Genomic DNA, 18,089 nt, shown 5'->3' with positions numbered 1-18,089 from the left:
AAAGGTGTAAAAACAAGTACAAGATATTTACAATAAGCAGACCTCAGTGCAAGAAAGAGTCTTTCCAACACTGAAAAAGCACAGAGGCCAACTTTGACATTAAAAGGTGTTCAAACAAGTACAAGATATTTACAATAAGCAGACCTCAGCGCAAGAAAGAGTCTTTCCAACACTGAAAAATGAAAGAGGCCAACTTTGACATGAAAAGGTGTAAAAACAAGTACAAGATATTTACAATAAGCAGACCTCAGTGCAAGAAAGAGTCTGTCCAACACTGATAAGCACAGAGGCCAACTTTGACATGAAAAGGTGTAAAAACAAGTACAAGATATTTACAATAAGCAACCCTCAGTGCAAGAAAGAGTCTGTCCAACACTGATAAGCACAAAGGCCAACTTTGACATTAAAAGGTGTTCAAACAAGTACAAGATATTTACAATAAGCAGACCTCAGTGCAAGAAAGAGGCTTTCCACCACTAAATAAGCACAGAGGCCAACTTTGACATTAAAAGGTGTTCAAACAAGTACAAGATATTTACAATAAGCAAACCTCAGTGCAAGAAAGAGGCTTTCCAACACTGAATAAGCACAGAGGCCAACTTTGACATTAAAAGGTGTAAAAACAAGTACAAGATATTTACAATAAGCAACCCTCAGTGCAAGAAAGAGTCTGTCCAACACTGATAAGCACAAAGGCCAACTTTGACATTAAAAGGTGTTCAAACAAGTACAAGATATTTACAATAAGCAGACCTCAGTGCAAGAAAGAGGCTTTCCACCACTAAATAAGCACAAAGGCCAACTTTGACATGAAAAGGTGTAAAAACAAGTACAAGATATTCACAATAAGCAGGCCTCAGTGCAAGAAAGAGTCTTTCCAACACTGATAAGCACAGAGGCCAACTTTGACATTAAAAGGTGTAAAAACAAGTACAAGATATTTACAATAAGGAGACCTCAGTGCAAGAAAGTCTTTCCAACACGGAAAAATCACAGAGGCCAACTTTGACATGAAAAGGTGTAAAAACAAGTACAAGATATTTACAATAAGCAGACCTCAGTGCAAGAAAGAGTCTTTCCAACACTGAAAATTGAAAGAGGCCAACTTTGACATGAAAAGGTGTTCAAACAAGTACAAGATGTTCACAATAAGCAGGCCTCAGTGCAAGACAAAGAGTTTCCAACACGGAAAAATCACAGAGGCCAACTTTGACATGAAAAGGTGTAAGAACAAGTACAAGATATTTACAATAAGCAGACCTCAGTGCAAGAAAGAGTCTTTCCAACACTGATAAGCACAGAGGCCAACTTTGACATTAAAAGGTGTTCAAACAAATACAAGATATTAACAATAAGCAGACCTCAGTGCAAGAAAGAGTCTTTCCAACACTGAAAAAGCACAGAGGCCAACTTTGACATTAAAAGGTGTTCAAACAAGTACAAGATATTTACAATAAGCAGACCTCAGTGCAAGAAAGAGTCTTTCCAACACTGATAAGCACAGAGGCCAACTTTGACATTAAAAGGTGTAAGAACAAGTACAAGATATTTACAATAAGCAAACCTCAGTGCAAGAAAGAGTCTTTCCAACACTGATAAGCACAGAGGCCAACTTTGACATTAAAAGGTGTAAAAACAAGTACAAGATATTTACAATAAGCAGACCTCAGTGCAAGAAAGAGTTTTTCCAACACTGAAAATTGAAAGAGGCCAACTTTGACATTAAAAGGTGTAAAAACAAGTACAAGATATTTACAATAAGCAGACCTCAGTGCAAGAAAGAGTCTTTCCAACACTGATAAGCACAAAGGCCAACTTTGACATGAAAAGGTGTTCAAACAAGTACAAGATATTCACAATAAGCAGACCTCAGTGCAAGAAAGTCTTTCCAACATGGAAAAATCACAGAGGCCAACTTTGACATGAAAAGGTGTAAAAACAAGTACAAGATATTTACAATAAGCAGACCTCAGTGCAAGAAAGAGTCTTTCCAACACGGAAAAATCACAGAGGCCAACTTTGACATGAAAAGGTGTTCAAACAAGTACAAGATGTTCACAATAAGCAGACCTCAGTGCAAGAAATAGTCTTTCCAACACGGAAAAATCACAGAGGCCAACTTTGACATGAAAAGGTGTTCAAACAAGTACAAGATATTTACAATAAGCAGACCTCAGTGCAAGAAAGAGTCTTTCCAACACTGATAAGCACAGAGGCCAACTTTGACATTAAAAGGTGTTCAAACAAATACAAGATATTAACAATAAGCAGACCTCAGTGCAAGAAAGAGTCTTTCCAACACTGAAAAAGCACAGAGGCCAACTTTGACATGAAAAGGTGTTCAAACAAGTACAAGATATTTACAATAAGCAGACCTCAGTGCAAGAAAGAGTCTTTCCAACACTGAAAAAGCACAGAGGCCAACTTTGACATGAAAAGGTGTTCAAACAAGTACAAGATATTTACAATAAGCAGACCTCAGTGCAAGAAAGAGTCTGTCCAACACTGATAAGCACAGAGGCCAACTTTGACATTAAAAGGTGTAAAAACAAGTACAAGATATTTACAATAAGCAGACCTCAGTGCAAGAAAGAGTCTTTCCAACACTGATAAGCACAAAGGCCAACTTTGACATGAAAAGGTGTTCAAACAAGTACAAGATATTCACAATAAGCAGACCTCAGTGCAAGAAAGAGTCTTTCCAACACTGAAAATTGAAAGAGGCCAACTTTGACATTAAAAGTTGTAAAAACAAGTACAAGATATTAACAATAAGCAGACCTCAGCGCAAGAAAGAGTCTTTCCAACACTGATAAGCACAGAGGCCAACTTTGACATTAAAAGGTGTAAAAACAAGTACAAGATATTTACAATAAGGAGACCTCAGTGCAAGAAAGTCTTTCCAACACGGAAAAATCACAGAGGCCAACTTTGACATTAAAAGGTGTTCAAACAAGTACAAGATGTTCACAATAAGCAGACCTCAGTGCAAGAAATAGTCTTTCCAACACTGCTAAGCACAGAGGCCAACTTTGACATTAAAAGGTGTTCAAACAAGTACAAGATATTTACAATAAGCAGACCTCAGTGCAAGAAAGAGTCTTTCCAACACGGAAAAATCACAGAGGCCAACTTTGACATTAAAAGGTGTAAAAACAAGTACAAGATATTTACAATAAGCAGACCTCAGTGCAAGAAAGAGTCTTTCCAACACTGCTAAGCACAGAGGCCAACTTTGACATGAAAAGGTGTTCAAACAAGTACAAGATGTTCACAATAAGCAGACCTCAGTGCAAGAAAGAGTCTTTCCAACACTGATAAGCACAGAGGCAAACTTTGACATGAAAAGGTGTTCAAACAAGTACAAGATATTTACAATAAGCAGACCTCAGTGCAAGAAAGAGTTTTTCCAACACTGAAAATTGAAAGAGGCCAACTTTGACATTAAAAGGTGTAAAAACAAGTACAAGATATTTACAATAAGCAGACCTCAGTGCAAGAAAGAGTCTTTCCAACACTGATAAGCACAAAGGCCAACTTTGACATGAAAAGGTGTTCAAACAAGTACAAGATATTTACAATAAGCAGACCTCAGTGCAAGAAAGAGTCTTTCCAACACTGAAAATTGAAAGAGGCCAACTTTGACATGAAAAGGTGTTCAGACAAGTACAAGATGTTCACAATAAGCAGGCCTCAGTGCAAGAAAAAGAGTTTCCAACACGGAAAAATCACAGAGGCCAACTTTGACATGAAAAGGTGTTCAAACAAGTACAAGATATTTACAATAAGCAGACCTCAGTGCAAGAAAGAGTCTTTCCAACACTGATAAGCACAGAGGCCAACTTTGACATTAAAAGGTGTTCAAACAAATACAAGATATTAACAATAAGCAGACCTCAGTGCAAGAAAGAGTCTTTCCAACACTGAAAAAGCACAGAGGCCAACTTTGACATGAAAAGGTGTTCAAACAAGTACAAGATATTTACAATAAGCAGACCTCAGTGCAAGAAAGAGTCTGTCCAACACTGATAAGCACAGAGGCCAACTTTGACATTAAAAGGTGTAAGAACAAGTACAAGATATTTACAATAAGCAAACCTCAGTGCAAGAAAGAGTCTTTCCAACACTGATAAGCACAGAGGCCAACTTTGACATTAAAAGGTGTAAAAACAAGTACAAGATATTTACAATAAGCAGACCTCAGTGCAAGAAAGAGTCTTTCCAACACTGATAAGCACAAAGGCCAACTTTGACATGAAAAGGTGTTCAAACAAGTACAAGATATTCACAATAAGCAGACCTCAGTGCAAGAAAGAGTTTTTCCAACACTGAAAATTGAAAGAGGCCAACTTTGACATTAAAAGGTGTAAAAACAAGTACAAGATATTTACAATAAGCAGACCTCAGTGCAAGAAAGAGTCTTTCCAACACTGATAAGCACAGAGGCCAACTTTGACATTAAAAGGTGTAAAAACAAGTACAAGATATTTACAATAAGCAGACCTCAGTGCAAGAAAGTCTTTCCAACACGGAAAAATCACAGAGGCCAACTTTGACATGAAAAGGTGTTCAAACAAGTACAAGATGTTCACAATAAGCAGACCTCAGTGCAAGAAATAGTCTTTCCAACACTGCTAAGCACAGAGGCCAACTTTGACATTAAAAGGTGTAAAAACAAGTACAAGATATTTACAATAAGCAGACCTCAGTGCAAGAAAGAGTCTTTCCAACACTGCTAAGCACAGAGGCCAACTTTGACATGAAAAGGTGTTCAAACAAGTACAAGATATTTACAATAAGCAGACCTCAGTGCAAGAAAGAGTCTTTCCAACACGGAAAAATCACAGAGGCCAACTTTGACATTAAAAGGTGTAAAAACAAGTACAAGATATTTACAATAAGCAGACCTCAGTGCAAGAAAGAGTCTTTCCAACACTGCTAAGCACAGAGGCCAACTTTGACATGAAAAGGTGTTCAAACAAGTACAAGATGTTCACAATAAGCAGACCTCAGTGCAAGAAAGAGTCTTTCCAACACTGATAAGCACAGAGGCAAACTTTGACATGAAAAGGTGTTCAAACAAGTACAAGATATTTACAATAAGCAGACCTCAGTGCAAGAAAGAGTTTTTCCAACACTGAAAATTGAAAGAGGCCAACTTTGACATTAAAAGGTGTAAAAACAAGTACAAGATATTTACAATAAGCAGACCTCAGTGCAAGAAAGAGTCTTTCCAACACTGATAAGCACAAAGGCCAACTTTGACATGAAAAGGTGTTCAAACAAGTACAAGATATTTACAATAAGCAGACCTCAGTGCAAGAAAGAGTCTTTCCAACACTGATAAGCACAAAGGCCAACTTTGACATGAAAAGGTGTTCAAACAAGTACAAGATATTTACAATAAGCAGACCTCAGTGCAAGAAAGAGTCTTTCCAACACTGAAAATTGAAAGAGGCCAACTTTGACATGAAAAGGTGTTCAAACAAGTACAAGATATTTACAATAAGCAGACCTCAGTGCAAGAAAGAGTCTTTCCAACACTGATAAGCACAGAGGCCAACTTTGACATTAAAAGGTGTTCAAACAAATACAAGATATTAACAATAAGCAGACCTCAGTGCAAGAAAGAGTCTTTCCAACACTGAAAAAGCACAGAGGCCAACTTTGACATGAAAAGGTGTTCAAACAAGTACAAGATATTTACAATAAGCAGACCTCAGTGCAAGAAAGAGTCTGTCCAACACTGATAAGCACAGAGGCCAACTTTGACATTAAAAGGTGTAAGAACAAGTACAAGATATTTACAATAAGCAAACCTCAGTGCAAGAAAGAGTCTTTCCAACACTGATAAGCACAGAGGCCAACTTTGACATTAAAAGGTGTAAAAACAAGTACAAGATATTTACAATAAGCAGACCTCAGTGCAAGAAAGAGTCTTTCCAACACTGATAAGCACAAAGGCCAACTTTGACATGAAAAGGTGTTCAAACAAGTACAAGATATTCACAATAAGCAGACCTCAGTGCAAGAAAGAGTCTTTCCAACACTGAAAATTGAAAGAGGCCAACTTTGACATTAAAAGTTGTAAAAACAAGTACAAGATATTAACAATAAGCAGACCTCAGCGCAAGAAAGAGTCTTTCCAACACTGATAAGCACAGAGGCCAACTTTGACATTAAAAGGTGTAAAAACAAGTACAAGATATTTACAATAAGGAGACCTCAGTGCAAGAAAGTCTTTCCAACACGGAAAAATCACAGAGGCCAACTTTGACATGAAAAGGTGTTCAAACAAGTACAAGATGTTCACAATAAGCAGACCTCAGTGCAAGAAAGAGTCTTTCCAACACTGAAAATTGAAAGAGGCCAACTTTGACATTAAAAGTTGTAAAAACAAGTACAAGATATTAACAATAAGCAGACCTCAGCGCAAGAAAGAGTCTTTCCAACACTGATAAGCACAGAGGCCAACTTTGACATTAAAAGGTGTAAAAACAAGTACAAGATATTTACAATAAGGAGACCTCAGTGCAAGAAAGTCTTTCCAACACGGAAAAATCACAGAGGCCAACTTTGACATGAAAAGGTGTTCAAACAAGTACAAGATATTTACAATAAGCAGACCTCAGTGCAAGAAAGAGTCTTTCCAACACTGCTAAGCACAGAGGCCAACTTTGACATGAAAAGGTGTTCAAACAAGTACAAGATATTTACAATAAGCAGACCTCAGTGCAAGAAAGAGTCTTTCCAACACGGAAAAATCACAGAGGCCAACTTTGACATTAAAAGGTGTAAAAACAAGTACAAGATATTTACAATAAGCAGACCTCAGTGCAAGAAAGAGTCTTTCCAACACTGCTAAGCACAGAGGCAAACTTTGACATGAAAAGGTGTTCAAACAAGTACAAGATATTTACAATAAGCAGACCTCAGTGCAAGAAAGAGTCTTTCCAACACTGCTAAGCACAGAGGCCAACTTTGACATGAAAAGGTGTTCAAACAAGTACAAGATGTTCACAATAAGCAGACCTCAGTGCAAGAAAGAGTCTTTCCAACACTGATAAGCACAGAGGCAAACTTTGACATGAAAAGGTGTTCAAACAAGTACAAGATATTTACAATAAGCAGACCTCAGTGCAAGAAAGAGTTTTTCCAACACTGAAAATTGAAAGAGGCCAACTTTGACATTAAAAGGTGTAAAAACAAGTACAAGATATTTACAATAAGCAGACCTCAGTGCAAGAAAGAGTCTTTCCAACACTGATAAGCACAAAGGCCAACTTTGACATGAAAAGGTGTTCAAACAAGTACAAGATATTCACAATAAGCAGACCTCAGTGCAAGAAAGAGTCTTTCCAACACTGAAAATTGAAAGAGGCCAACTTTGACATTAAAAGTTGTAAAAACAAGTACAAGATATTAACAATAAGCAGACCTCAGCGCAAGAAAGAGTCTTTCCAACACTGATAAGCACAGAGGCCAACTTTGACATTAAAAGGTGTAAAAACAAGTACAAGATATTTACAATAAGCAGACCTCAGTGCAAGAAAGAGTCTTTCCAACACGGAAAAATCACAGAGGCCAACTTTGACATGAAAAGGTGTTCAAACAAGTACAAGATATTTACAATAAGCAGACCTCAGTGCAAGAAAGAGTCTTTCCAACACGGAAAAATCACAGAGGCCAACTTTGACATGAAAAGGTGTTCAAACAAGTACAAGATGTTCACAATAAGCAGACCTCAGTGCAAGAAAGAGTCTTTCCAACACTGATAAGCACAGAGGCCAACTTTGACATTAAAAGGTGTAAAAACAAGTACAAGATATTTACAATAAGCAGACCTCAGTGCAAGAAAGAGTTTTTCCAACACTGAAAATTGAAAGAGGCCAACTTTGACATGAAAAGGTGTAAAAACAAGTACAAGATATTTACAATAAGCAGACCTCAGTGCAAGAAAGAGTCTTTCCAACACTGATAAGCACAGAGGCCAACTTTGACATTAAAAGGTGTTCAAACAAGTACAAGATATTTACAATAAGCAGACCTCAGTGCAAGAAAGAGTCTTTCCAACACTGATAAGCACAGAGGCCAACTTTGACATTAAAAGGTGTTCAAACAAATACAAGATATTAACAATAAGCAGACCTCAGTGCAAGAAAGAGTCTTTCCAACACTGAAAAAGCACAGAGGCCAACTTTGACATTAAAAGGTGTTCAAACAAGTACAAGATATTTACAATAAGCAGACCTCAGTGCAAGAAAGAGTCTTTCCAACACTGATAAGCACAGAGGCCAACTTTGACATTAAAAGGTGTAAAAACAAGTACAAGATATTTACAATAAGCAGACCTCAGTGCAAGAAAGAGTCTTTCCAACACTGATAAGCACAAAGGCCAACTTTGACATGAAAAGGTGTTCAAACAAGTACAAGATATTTACAATAAGCAGACCTCAGTGCAAGAAAGAGGCTTTCCAACACTGAAAAATCAAAGAGGCCAACTTTGACATTAAAAGTTGTAAAAACAAGTACAAGATATTTACAATAAGCAGACCTCAGTGCAAGAAAGAGTCTTTCCAACACTGATAAGCACAAAGGCCAACTTTGACATGAAAAGGTGTTCAAACAAGTACAAGATATTAACAATAAGCAGACCTCAGTGCAAGAAAGAGTCTTTCCAACACTGATGAGCACAGAGGCCAACTTTGACATGAAAAGGTGTTCAAACAAGTACAAGATATTTACAATAAGCAGACCTCAGTGCAAGAAAGAGTCTTTCCAACACTGATAAGCACAGATGCCAACTTTGACATTAAAAGGTGTTCAAACAAGTACAAGATATTTACAATAAGCAAACCTCAGTGCAAGAAAGAGTCTTTCCAACACTGATAAGCACAGAGGCCAACTTTGACATTAAAAGGTGTAAAAACAAGTACAAGATATTTACAATAAGCAGACCTCAGTGCAAGAAAGAGTCTTTCCAACACTGAAAATTGAAAGAGGCCAACTTTGACATTAAAAGTTGTAAAAACAAGTACAAGATATTAACAATAAGCAGACCTCAGTGCAAGAAAGAGTCTTTCCAACACTGATAAACACAGAGGCCAACTTTGACATGAAAAGGTGTAAAAACAAGTACAAGATATTAACAATAAGCAGACCTCAGTGCAAGAAAGAGTCTTTCTAACACTGATAAGCACAGAGGCCAACTTTGACATGAAAAGGTGTTCAAACAAGTACAAGATATTTACAATAAGCAGACCTCAGTGCAAGAAAGAGTCTTTCCAACACTGATAAACACAGAGGCCAACTTTGACATGAAAAGGTGTAAGAACAAGTACAAGATATTTACAATAAGCAGACCTCAGTGCAAGAAAGAGTCTTTCCAACACGGAAAAATCACAGAGGCCAACTTTGACATGAAAAGGTGTAAAAACAAGTACAAGATATTCACAATAAGCAGACCTCAGTGCAAGAAAGAGTCTTTCCAACACTGATAAGCACAGAGGCCAACTTTGACATGAAAAGGTGTTCAAACAAGTACAAGATATTCACAATAAGCAGACCTCAGTGCAAGAAAGAGTCTTTCCAACACTGAAAATTGAAAGAGGCCAACTTTGACATTAAAAGTTGTAAAAACAAGTACAAGATATTAACAATAAGCAGACCTCAGTGCAAGAAAGAGTCTTTCCAACACTGATAAGCACAGAGGCCAACTTTGACATGAAAAGGTGTTCAAACAAGTACAAGATATTTACAATAAGCAGACCTCAGTGCAAGAAAGAGTCTTTCCAACACTGATAAACACAGAGGCCAACTTTGACATGAAAAGGTGTAAGAACAAGTACAAGATATTTACAATAAGCAGACCTCAGTGCAAGAAAGAGTCTTTCCAACACGGAAAAATCACAGAGGCCAACTTTGACATGAAAAGGTGTTCAAACAAGTACAAGATATTTACAATAAGCAGGCCTCAGTGCAAGAAAGAGTCTTTCCAACACGGAAAAATCACAGAGGCCAACTTTGACATGAAAAGGTGTAAAAACAAGTACAAGATATTCACAATAAGCAGACCTCAGCGCAAGAAAGAGTCTTTCCAACACTGATAAGCACAGAGGCCAACTTTGACATTAAAAGGTGTAAAAACAAGTACAAGATATTTACAATAAGCAGACCTCAGTGCAAGAAAGAGTCTTTCCAACACTGAAAAAGCACAGAGGCCAACTTTGACATGAAAAGGTGTTCAAACAAGTACAAGATGTTCACAATAAGCAGACCTCAGTGCAAGAAAGAGTCTTTCCAACACTGATAAGCACAGAGGCCAACTTTGACATTAAAAGGTGTAAAAACAAGTACAAGATATTTACAATAAGCAGACCTCAGTGCAAGAAAGAGTCTTTCCAACACTGATAAGCACAGAGGCCAACTTTGACATTAAAAGGTGTTCAAACAAGTACAAGATATTTACAATAAGCAAACCTCAGTGCAAGAAAGAGTCTTTCCAACACTGATAAGCACAGAGGCCAACTTTGACATGAAAAGGTGTTCAAACAAGTACAAGATATTCACAATAAGCAGACCTCAGTGCAAGAAAGAGTCTTTCCAACACTGAAAATTGAAAGAGGCCAACTTTGACATTAAAAGTTGTAAAAACAAGTACAAGATATTAACAATAAGCAGACCTCAGTGCAAGAAAGAGCCTTTCCAACACTGATAAGCACAAAGGCCAACTTTGACATTAAAAGGTGTAAAAACAAGTACAAGATATTAACAATAAGCAGACCTCAGTGCAAGAAAGAGTCTTTCCAACACTGAAAATTGAAAGAGGCCAACTTTGACATTAAAAGGTGTAAAAACAAGTACAAGATATTTACAATAAGCAGACCTCAGTGCAAGAAAGAGTCTTTCCAACACTGATAAGCACAGAGGCCAACTTTGACATTAAAAGGTGTTCAAACAAGTACAAGATATTTACAATAAGCAAACCTCAGTGCAAGAAAGAGTCTTTCCAACACTGATAAGCACAGAGGCCAACTTTGACATGAAAAGGTGTTCAAACAAGTACAAGATATTCACAATAAGCAGACCTCAGTGCAAGAAAGAGTCTTTCCAACACTGAAAATTGAAAGAGGCCAACTTTGACATTAAAAGTTGTAAAAACAAGTACAAGATATTAACAATAAGCAGACCTCAGTGCAAGAAAGAGCCTTTCCAACACTGATAAGCACAAAGGCCAACTTTGACATTAAAAGGTGTAAAAACAAGTACAAGATATTAACAATAAGCAGACCTCAGTGCAAGAAAGAGTCTTTCCAACACTGATAAGCACAGAGGCCAACTTTGACATGAAAAGGTGTTCAAACAAGTACAAGATATTTACAATAAGCAGACCTCAGTGCAAGAAAGAGTCTTTCCAACACTGATAAACACAGAGGCCAACTTTGACATGAAAAGGTGTAAGAACAAGTACAAGATATTTACAATAAGCAGACCTCAGTGCAAGAAAGAGTCTTTCCAACACGGAAAAATCACAGAGGCCAACTTTGACATGAAAAGGTGTTCAAACAAGTACAAGATATTTACAATAAGCAGGCCTCAGTGCAAGAAAGAGTCTTTCCAACACGGAAAAATCACAGAGGCCAACTTTGACATGAAAAGGTGTAAAAACAAGTACAAGATATTTACAATAAGCAAACCTCAGTGCAAGAAAGAGTCTTTCCAACACTGATAAGCACAGAGGCCAACTTTGACATTAAAAGGTGTAAAAACAAGTACAAGATATTTACAATAAGCAGACCTCAGTGCAAGAAAGAGTCTTTCCAACACTGATAAGCACAGAGGCCAACTTTGACATGAAAAGGTGTTCAAACAAGTACAAGATATTCACAATAAGCAGACCTCAGTGCAAGAAAGAGTCTTTCCAACACTGAAAATTGAAAGAGGCCAACTTTGACATTAAAAGTTGTAAAAACAAGTACAAGATATTAACAATAAGCAGACCTCAGTGCAAGAAAGAGCCTTTCCAACACTGATAAGCACAAAGGCCAACTTTGACATTAAAAGGTGTAAAAACAAGTACAAGATATTCACAATAAGCAGACCTCAGTGCAAGAAAGAGTCTTTCCAACACTGAAAATTGAAAGAGGCCAACTTTGACATTAAAAGTTGTAAAAACAAGTACAAGATATTAACAATAAGCAGACCTCAGTGCAAGAAAGAGTCTTTCCAACACTGATAAGCACAGAGGCCAACTTTGACATGAAAAGGTGTTCAAACAAGTACAAGATATTTACAATAAGCAGACCTCAGTGCAAGAAAGAGTCTTTCCAACACTGATAAACACAGAGGCCAACTTTGACATGAAAAGGTGTAAGAACAAGTACAAGATATTTACAATAAGCAGACCTCAGTGCAAGAAAGAGTCTTTCCAACACGGAAAAATCACAGAGGCCAACTTTGACATGAAAAGGTGTTCAAACAAGTACAAGATATTTACAATAAGCAGGCCTCAGTGCAAGAAAGAGTCTTTCCAACACGGAAAAATCACAGAGGCCAACTTTGACATGAAAAGGTGTAAAAACAAGTACAAGATATTCACAATAAGCAGACCTCAGCGCAAGAAAGAGTCTTTCCAACACTGATAAGCACAGAGGCCAACTTTGACATTAAAAGGTGTAAAAACAAGTACAAGATATTTACAATAAGCAGACCTCAGTGCAAGAAAGAGTCTTTCCAACACTGAAAAAGCACAGAGGCCAACTTTGACATGAAAAGGTGTTCAAACAAGTACAAGATGTTCACAATAAGCAGACCTCAGTGCAAGAAAGAGTCTTTCTAACACTGATAAGCACAGAGGCCAACTTTGACATTAAAAGGTGTAAAAACAAGTACAAGATATTTACAATAAGCAGACCTCAGTGCAAGAAAGAGTCTTTCCAACACTGATAAGCACAGAGGCCAACTTTGACATTAAAAGGTGTAAGAACAAGTACAAGATATTTACAATAAGCAGACCTCAGTGCAAGAAAGAGTCTTTCCAACACTGATAAGCACAGAGGCCAACTTTGACATGAAAAGGTGTTCAAACAAGTACAAGATATTTACAATAAGCAGACCTCAGTGCAAGAAAGAGTCTTTCCAACACGGAAAAATCACAGAGGCCAACTTTGACATGAAAAGGTGTTCAAACAAGTACAAGATATTTACAATAAGCAGACCTCAGTGCAAGAAAGAGTCTTTCCAACACGGAAAAATCACAGAGGCCAACTTTGACATGAAAAGGTGTTCAAACAAGTACAAGATATTTACAATAAGCAGACCTCAGTGCAAGAAAGAGTCTTTCCAACACGGAAAAATCACAGAGGCCAACTTTGACATGAAAAGGTGTTCAAACAAGTACAAGATGTTCACAATAAGCAGACCTCAGTGCAAGAAAGAGTCTTTCCAACACTGATAAGCACAGAGGCCAACTTTGACATGAAAAGGTGTAAAAACAAGTACAAGATATTTACAATAAGCAGACCTCAGTGCAAGAAAGAGTCTTTCCAACACTGATAAGCACAGAGGCCAACTTTGACATTAAAAGGTGTTCAAACAAATACAAGATATTAACAATAAGCAGACCTCAGTGCAAGAAAAAGAGTTTCCAACACGGAAAAATCACAGAGGCCAACTTTGACATGAAAAGGTGTTCAAACAAGTACAAGATATTTACAATAAGTAGACCTCAGTGCAAGAAATAGTCTTTCCAACACTGATAAGCACAGAGGCCAACTTTGACATTAAAAGGTGTAAAAACAAGTACAAGATATTTACAATAAGCAGACCTCAGTGCAAGAAAGAGTCTTTCCAACACTGATAAGCACAGAGGCCAACTTTGACATGAAAAGGTGTTCAAACAAGTACAAGATATTTACAATAAGTAGACCTCAGTGCAAGAAAGAGTCTTTCCAACACGGAAAAATCACAGAGGCCAACTTTGACATGAAAAGGTGTTCAAACAAGTACAAGATATTTACAATAAGCAGACCTCAGTGCAAGAAAGAGTCTTTCCAACACGGAAAAATCACAGAGGCCAACTTTGACATGAAAAGGTGTTCAAACAAGTACAAGATGTTCACAATAAGCAGACCTCAGTGCAAGAAAGAGTCTTTCCAACACTGATAAGCACAGAGGCCAACTTTGACATGAAAAGGTGTAAAAACAAGTACAAGATATTTACAATAAGCAGACCTCAGTGCAAGAAAGAGTCTTTCCAACACTGATAAGCACAGAGGCCAACTTTGACATTAAAAGGTGTTCAAACAAATACAAGATATTAACAATAAGCAGACCTCAGTGCAAGAAAAAGAGTTTCCAACACGGAAAAATCACAGAGGCCAACTTTGACATGAAAAGGTGTTCAAACAAGTACAAGATATTTACAATAAGTAGACCTCAGTGCAAGAAATAGTCTTTCCAACACTGATAAGCACAGAGGCCAACTTTGACATTAAAAGGTGTAAAAACAAGTACAAGATATTTACAATAAGTAGACCTCAGTGCAAGAAAGAGTCTTTCCAACACGGAAAAATCACAGAGGCCAACTTTGACATGAAAAGGTGTTCAAACAAGTACAAGATATTTACAATAAGTAGACCTCAGTGCAAGAAAGAGTCTTTCCAACACGGAAAAATCACAGAGGCCAACTTTGACATGAAAAGGTGTTCAAACAAGTACAAGATATTTACAATAAGCAGACCTCAGTGCAAGAAAGAGTCTTTCCAACACGGAAAAATCACAGAGGCCAACTTTGACATGAAAAGGTGTTCAAACAAGTACAAGATGTTCACAATAAGCAGACCTCAGTGCAAGAAAGAGTCTTTCCAACACTGATAAGCACAGAGGCCAACTTTGACATTAAAAGGTGTAAGAACAAGTACAAGATATTTACAATAAGCAGACCTCAGTGCAAGAAAGAGTCTTTCCAACACTGATAAGCACAGAGGCCAACTTTGACATTAAAAGGTGTAAAAACAAGTACAAGATGTTCACAATAAGCAGACCTCAGTGCAAGAAAAAGAGTTTCCAACACGGAAAAATCACAGAGGCCAACTTTGACATGAAAAGGTGTTCAAACAAGTACAAGATATTTACAATAAGTAGACCTCAGTGCAAGAAATAGTCTTTCCAACACTGATAAGCACAGAGGCCAACTTTGACATTAAAAGGTGTAAAAACAAGTACAAGATATTTACAATAAGCAGACCTCAGTGCAAGAAAGAGTCTTTCCAACACTGATAAGCACAGAAGCCAACTTTGACATTAAAAGGTGTAAAAACAAGTACAAGATATTTACAATAAGCAGACCTCAGTGCAAGAAAGAGTCTTTCCAACACTGAAAATTGAAAGAGGCCAACTTTGACATTAAAAGGTGTAAAAACAAGTACAAGATATTTACAATAAGCAGACCTCAGTGCAAGAAAGAGTCTTTCCAACACGGAAAAATCACAGAGGCCAACTTTGACATGAAAAGGTGTTCAAACAAGTACAAGATGTTCACAATAAGCAGGCCTCAGTGCAAGAAAGAGTCTTTCCAACACTGAAAAATCAAAGAGGCCAACTTTGACATTAAAAGTTGTAAAAACAAGTACAAGATATTTACAATAAGCAGACCTCAGTGCAAGAAAGAGTCTTTCCAACACTGATAAGGACAGAGGCCAACTTTGACATTAAAAGGTGTAAAAACAAGTACAAGATATTTACAATAAGCAGACCTCAGTGCAAGAAAGAGTCTTTCCAACACTGATAAGGACAGAGGCCAACTTTGACATTAAAAGGTGTAAAAACAAGTACAAGATATTTACAATAAGCAGACCTCAGTGCAAGAAAGAGTCTTTCCAACACTGATAAGGACAGAGGCCAACTTTGACATGAAAAGGTGTTCAAACAAGTACAAGATGTTCACAATAAGCAGACCTCAGTGCAAGAAAGAGTCTGTCCAACACTGATAAGCACAGAGGCCAACTTTGACATGAAAAGGTGCAAAAACAAGTACAAGATATTTACAATAAGCAGACCTCAGTGCAAGAAAGAGTCTTTCCAACACTGATAAGCACAGAGGCCAACTTTGACATGAAAAGGTGCAAAAACAAGTACAAGATATTTACAATAAGCAGACCTCAGTGCAAGAAAGAGTCTTTCCAACACTGATAAGGACAGAGGCCAACTTTGACATGAAAAGGTGTTCAAACAAGTACAAGATGTTCACAATAAGCAGACCTCAGTGCAAGAAAGAGTCTGTCCAACACTGATAAGCACAGAGGCCAACTTTGACATGAAAAGGTGCAAAAACAAGTACAAGATATTTACAATAAGCAGACCTCAGTGCAAGAAAGAGTCTTTCCAACACTGATAAGCACAGAGGCCAACTTTGACATGAAAAGGTGCAAAAACAAGTACAAGATATTTACAATAAGCAGACCTCAGTGCAAGAAAGAGTCTTTCCAACACTGATAAGCACAAAGGCCAACTTTGACATGAAAAGGTGTTCAAACAAGTACAAGATATTCACAATAAGCAGACCTCAGTGCAAGAAAGAGTCTTTCCAACACTGAAAAATCAAAGAGGCCAACTTTGACATTAAAAGTTGTAAAAACAAGTACAAGATATTAACAATAAGCAGACCTCAGTGCAAGAAAGAGTCTTTCCAACACTGATAAGCACAGAGGCCAACTTTGACATGAAAAGGTGTTCAAACAAGTACAAGATATTTACAATAAGCAGACCTCAGTGCAAGAAAGAGTCTTTCCAACACTGATAAGCACAGAGGCCAACTTTGACATTAAAAGGTGTAAAAACAAGTACAAGATATTTACAATAAGCAGACCTCAGTGCAAGAAAGAGTCTTTCCAACACGGAAAAATCACAGAGGCCAACTTTGACATGAAAAGGTGTTCAAACAAGTACAAGATATTTACAATAAGCAGACCTCAGTGCAAGAAAGAGTCTTTCCAACACTGAAAAATCAAAGAGACCAACTTTGACATTAAAAGTTGTAAAAACAAGTACAAGATATTAACAATAAGCAGACCTCAGTGCAAGAAAGAGTCTTTCCAACACGGAAAAATCACAGAGGCCAACTTTGACATTAAAAGGTGTTCAAACAAGTACAAGATATTTACAATAAGCAGACCTCATTGCAAGAAAGAGTCTTTCCAACACTGATAAGCACAAAGGCCAACTTTGACATTAAAAGGTGCAAAAACAAGTACAAGATATTCACAATAAGCAGACCTCAGTGCAAGAAAGAGTCTTTCCAACACTGATAAGCACAAAGGCCAACTTTGACATTAAAAGGTGCAAAAACAAGTACAAGATATTTACAATAAGCAGACCTCAGTGCAAGAAAAAGAGTTTCCAACACAGAAAGATCACAGAGGCCAACTTTGACATGAAAAGGTGTTCAAACAAGTACAAGATGTTCACAATAAGCAGACCTCAGTGCAAGAAAAAGAGTTTCCAACACGGAAAAATCACAGAGGCCAACTTTGACATGAAAAGGTGTAAAAACAAGTACAAGATATTTACAATAAGTAGACCTCAGTGCAAGAAAGAGGCTTTCCAACACTGAAAAATCAAAGAGGCCAACTTTGACATTAAAAGTTGTAAAAACAAGTACAAGATTTTCACAATAAGCAGACCTCAGTGCAAGAAAGAGTCTTTCCAACACTGATAAGCACAGAGGCCAACTTTGACATTAAAAGGTGTAAAAACAAGTACAAGATATTTACAATAAGCAGACCTCAGTGCAAGAAAGAGTCTTTCCAACACTGAAAATTGAAAGAGGCCAACTTTGACATTAAAAGGTGTAAAAACAAGTACAAGATATTTACAATAAGCAGACCTCAGTGCAAGAAAGAGTCTTTCCAACACTGATAAGCACAGAGGCCAACTTTGACATTAAAAGGTGTAAAAACAAGTACAAGATATTTACAATAAGCAGACCTCAGTGCAAGAAAGAGTCTTTCCAACACGGAAAAATCACAGAGGCCAACTTTGACATTAAAAGGTGTAAAAACAAGTACAAGATATTTACAATAAGCAAACCT

This window comes from Rhamphochromis longiceps, linkage group LG2 (assembly GCF_057381845.1).
Source record: "Rhamphochromis longiceps isolate RC_006_pf linkage group LG2, R_longiceps_female_GT1.1, whole genome shotgun sequence".
NCBI classification, from domain to species: domain Eukaryota; kingdom Metazoa; phylum Chordata; class Actinopteri; order Cichliformes; family Cichlidae; genus Rhamphochromis; species Rhamphochromis longiceps.
The sequence above is the reverse complement of the archived record's forward strand: the minus strand, read 5'-3'. Positions refer to the sequence as shown.